Source organism: Ornithodoros turicata, chromosome 1 (assembly GCF_037126465.1).
Source record: "Ornithodoros turicata isolate Travis chromosome 1, ASM3712646v1, whole genome shotgun sequence".
Taxonomy (NCBI): Eukaryota; Metazoa; Arthropoda; class Arachnida; order Ixodida; family Argasidae; genus Ornithodoros; species Ornithodoros turicata.
Window position 1 is genome coordinate 151,671,349 of NC_088201.1, and position 5,090 is coordinate 151,676,438.

At 43.4% G+C, this 5,090-nt stretch overlaps 1 long non-coding RNA gene across 2 annotated transcripts; it reads right to left on the reverse strand.

Annotated features, from left to right (window-relative positions):
- Positions 1-3,683: 3,683 nt before the first annotated feature.
- Positions 3,684-4,698, reverse strand: LOC135371112 (uncharacterized). Of its 2 annotated transcripts, none has more exons than XR_010415516.1 (3): positions 4,512-4,698; positions 3,894-4,271; positions 3,684-3,733 (listed from the first exon to the last, which is right to left on the reverse strand). It is a non-coding gene; the product is annotated as an uncharacterized LOC135371112 (long non-coding RNA). The 2 variants fall into 2 exon arrangements; XR_010415515.1 differs by having other exon boundaries at positions 3,894-4,084; positions 4,512-4,696.
- Between the last annotated feature and the right edge of the window lie 392 nt (positions 4,699-5,090).

Consider the following 5,090-nt stretch of genomic DNA (forward strand, 5'->3'; position numbering starts at 1 on the left):
TGATGCCAGAAAAGCATACTTTGAGGAAAAGCTGAAGATGCTGAAGGAGCAACACGAAATGAAAATGAGGGTGCTCCTCTGCGAGGCAGAGTTGACAGAGACCCAGCTGGCAAAAGCAAAGCTTCGATTACAGAGACTGCAACAGCAGACTCACATTTAGCATATGCTTCCTTTGTTTATGAAATATACTATATTTGCAGTACAAAGTGTATGACCTCTGCATTTCACTAAAAGTTACTTGTAAATAAAGCATTTTTCTTGTTTGCTGTGTCTATCGTAGTCTTCTTCAAAAATGACCTTGGAAAAGATGCCCCTCAGAAAAAGATGCATGTCCTGAAGGTCTTGGAAGTCACTGTCGTGCGCCAAGAATTCAGTTCCGGCATTGTGTCTCACGTCGATATACTGGCAGACGACACCTTTGTAATTTTTTGTTGTCTGCTATAGCATCACAAAGTGAAGGTAAAAAAATATCACGGAAAAAATATCAATAGCTGCGAAGAACAACCGTGTGAAAAGGAAACAAAAAAGAATGTTAAAAGAAAAGGAGTTGCCATAACATTTTATAGACTGATTTATGGTTCTATTTATTACAAGGGGCCGCAACAAATTGATCTGCGCTTAAAACATCTTTGGCGAATGTAACGCGTTTCACTCAAGGTAAATGTCTTCACATACGAGTCACAGCTCTGATATGGGAAAACCTATAGAAAACTACATGCGTGTGTAGTTTACTTCATTCAACATTGAATTGGAGTAGCTGTCTCTCTCCATAAGAGCCACACTCTCCATTTTATTACATCAAGCCAAACCTTGTAGTAGAACCCTGGTACTTTCATTTCAATTAACAGACACTGTTCAACTTCAGAACACCCAAGAAAGAAGTGTGTTCACTGCAGCAGAGACAAGTGCCGCACAACTAAACACAACTTTTTAATTTTTGAGCATATGCTGCACTTGTGCAAGGACGTTTACACAGTATGCTGCCCTTATATACTAAACTATTGCTTCAGGATGAAACTCCCGCAGAAGCCAGTAGGGTAAATCAAAATGAGAGGTCCACAACACATCCACGCACAGGACGGCCCTCCAACCGGAGAGCCTTCCACAACTATGCTGGAGTGGCTGATCCGAGGAAGGCATATTTGGATGCAAAGTTAAAAATATTGAAGGAGCGGCATGAGGCTGGGATGAGACTGGTTCGTATCAAGACAGAAGAAGCTGAAAAGCAAGTGAAAAAGGTGAATTTAGAGCTGCAAATCCTGCAAGAGAATGTAAACAACCAGTTAATTAGGTTTCTAATATTGCACATCCAACATGTGCCCCATTTATGTGTACGTACATGAAATATGCAAAGCAAGCACAACCCTTTCAAGGGGAAAAATTTTGCTGTCCAAATAGAGTCGTTCTTTACACACGCTTTGTCCTCATCACTCTTAAAAAAAAGCCTGGGATGAGCTGTTGTCGCGTTGTGTTTCCGGTCGAAGTGTCCAATCCTGGGAGAGGTTCCACTTCAGGATGAACAGGACGTAGATCATCACAATCTGCACCTGGCACAGGATCACCAGTTGTAGAGACAATGTTATGTAACACTGCCATCGCAACAATAGCCTCAAGTGCTGTACTAAGCCTCATGCGAAGCCCGTACCTGAGAGCAGAGAAGCGCCGCTTCCAAACTCCAAACATTCTCTCGACAGTGTTACGGGCGCGTATATGGGATGCGTTATATCTTCGTTCGGATGTTGTATGTGCTGCTCGAAGGGATGTCATCAGGTATGGCCGACAGGCGTATCCGCCGTCACCAAGCAGAGGTGACTGGCCATATGTGCCCCATTCGAACTCCCCTTGCAGCAAATAATTATTGAAAAACCGTACTGTCATGGACATTCCCCGGCCACCTGGCAACAATATTTGTGATTTGCAGGTGTGCATTACACACAACCAGCACATTCAGAGAGAAATGTCCTTTCCGGTTTCTATAGAGCTCTGCTAGTCGACCACCTGGAGACTGAATTGCAATGCGGGTGCTGTCCAGAGCACCGACAACAAACGGGAAGTTTGATATGTTATCGAATTCTTCCGTGGTGGTAGCCCGCTCTGTTGCTGTTGTCTGAAATTTAATCACGTCCTGACAGAGATGCCAGTACACGTGACACTTTCTTAACAATGCGGCATACTGTAGACTTATGAATGAAAGAAAGGTCCCCAAGAACAGCCTGAAATGTGCCTGTCGCATAGAAGCGCAGCGTTATCAACAGTTGGTTGAGTGGCAATACTGGGTTGTTTCTGTTGCTTGCGTTTGAAAATTGTACCTCAAACAGTCCAAGAACGTGCAGAGTCGCAGTTTTCGTCAAGCGGAACCTTTGCCTAAATGCCTCATCATCCAACCTGCTAAATGGGTCATCTCATGAGCACATCTGCTTTGGCATTGCTTCTCTTGGCAGAAGAAGAGCGTCCTGTAGATCTTGAATATCACTGTCCTCAGACAAGAACCCAGACAAAAGTGCAGTCATTTTGTTGACCAACAAGAAGTCGCAAGACGACCTCCAACTGTTTTGTCGTCTGCAATCGCAGCTGCAGCTAATTCGACAGCATGAAAGAGGCCGCGAATGATGAAAATTTCGTTTCTACATTACAAAAAGAAAAACGTCCAGGGAGCAGGTGTGGAAGACTACAGCGATTTATTACATGAGGACTGTACAATATATCGCTGTTGGTCTGCATTCGTCTGTCTGCGTAACATCGTCTGCGAAGAATCCCGGGTTACAGAAGTGAACAACTTTCGAAAGCAAAAGCCAGTGTCAGAGTAATTAAACACTAATTACGCGAAAAAAGTTACCCAAGCGACATTCCAAGATTGGGCCAAGCTTGGTACTTGCTTGGCTGTCCAACCTGGCCATGCTGGGCAAGTGCTTGGCCAACAAGCTTGGCCCTTGGTACGGATCTGTACCCTGGCCAATGACTTGCCAAGCATTGGCCAGCCTATATTGGGCCAACCTTGTGCCAAGTTACACTAAAATGTAACAATCTAATTTGATTATCTTTTTGCAAGGAAATAATATCCCAAAAGAGAGTTACGCACTGAACATGTTTTATTTGTGCATATATACTTTCATGTGTACATTTATTTTTTATCAAGTGCACTATTTGTACACTCCGAAACAACGCAAAAATCAACATAATATAAAATAATAAAAGTATGTTTGTACTAAAAACATCACAGGGTCAGCGAGGGGGAGTGTAACGTTGAAGTCAGTGGGTGCTACAGATCTGTGCTGCAGCCGCTGCGGCTCGAATGTCTTCTTTCTGTGCGGCCTCCATTCCGGTCACGTGCCCACATGAGCCAGTTTTTGCTTGCCTGCTTGACCATGCTGTGAGTAACGTCTCCGAAGTTGATTCGAGTGGATTCTGAGAGCAAAAAGAGCACTTTTTCCTATTTTGTGGCAAATGCTTACTTCATTAACAACGGCAAGTATGTAGGAATAACATCTGGACACATTGAGGAGCACCGGAAAAGCTATACTAAAAATATGCAAGGTACCCATATCGAACCACATTGTAGGTATTTACCTAGGACAAGCCTTGTGACGTTCTGCAGTGTTGAAAATGCATGTTTGTCTCCTCGAGACCCTTTCCAGCTACAATTCACGGCAAGAGTGTGTTTCAAGAGGCCTTTGAGGATTTGACGGATGGCGTCCTTATAGTCGGATCCCCCTTTCATAGAGAAGAACTGTACCTGTGGGAAAAAAAACAAGAAATAACTGGTTAATTACTTTGGAAATCTCCTGGTACAATATTACCCAAGATTACACTGAACCCAACCGAAAAAAAAAAGAAAAGTAGTTCGAACAAAGCAGAACTGTCTGACATCAAATGCCAGCAATGGGGATCCTTACCGTTTTCGCCATGTTGTCAGGTTCTTCGAGTAAAGTGTCCAATTCTTGAAGCTCTGAGAAGGTCGTGGCTGGCAAATGGGGACAGTTTTCAGGTAAATGCACAGTTACCATGCCACGGTTGTGCTTCTTTTGTAGTTCTTTCAGCATAATCAACATTTCTCTATCATGTTGGAAGGCCTTGGTTTGAAATCCTGTAGGGGACAAGATGTGCATGGGATGAGTAAGTGGTATCTTACATTTGGTTCGGCATTGCACTGATTCGGTCTCGGATAGGCACCTCCAACACTCAAAACCGTTTCGTGCACCAGCTTTGCAAACTATTGCAATATGCAACATCCTCACTGCCCTTCGTTTCTGGTTCTTCTTGTTTTATACCAGCTGGCAAAAGGAGCAAAACATATCTTTACTGCGGTTTGGCTATCCTTAATCAGTTCTAAACACACTCAATCGCGCGATCGCTTTCATGCCATGTTCTATCTATCCCTCAGCCATTATGAATATGCACTAGCTTCTGTGTGTGCCCCAGGCCCAAATCAGTTGCAGGAAGGTACATATGCATTGGCAACAATGTTGCTGAAAAGTCTGACAGTATGTAGCACAAAAGAATTGGCGGCATACCAATAAATCTGGCATCTAAGGCGAGTAGGGTTTCATGTATTGCGTGGAGAACCTTCTTGCATGAAGAACCTGAAATAGAATACAACATATTCCATAAGGGTGCAAGTATCAGACAATGACTGCCGCCTTCGTCACTGCGACATTTATGCCCAGGTCAAAATATATGTAGAAAATGAATGCTGCCAGGTTTAAGGAGTACATCAAAGCACTCAGAATCAAACAGTAAAATGCACTCAAATGCTTCAGATGAGAACTCACTATACAGTATTGAAACACAAAGCGACATGGAAAATTACAGCATCGGTGCACTCAGTCTTACCGCAGAGGAAGGAATGTTACACGTAGCTAATCAAGTGCTTACCTAGGCCGTCTCCCCACGGCTCAGAAAATGCTGATGCAGACCTGCCCTGAGATGCTTGTTGAGAATCAACTTGCTGGTCAATTTCAGAAAGCGCCAACTCAGTGTCTCCTGCGCAACCATCAGTTTTCATTTAAGGTATCTTTAGGATAATCATTCAACTATGCTAAGAATTACAAACTGAACAAGGTATTCTAAGATATAGGTACGAAGGTATTCAA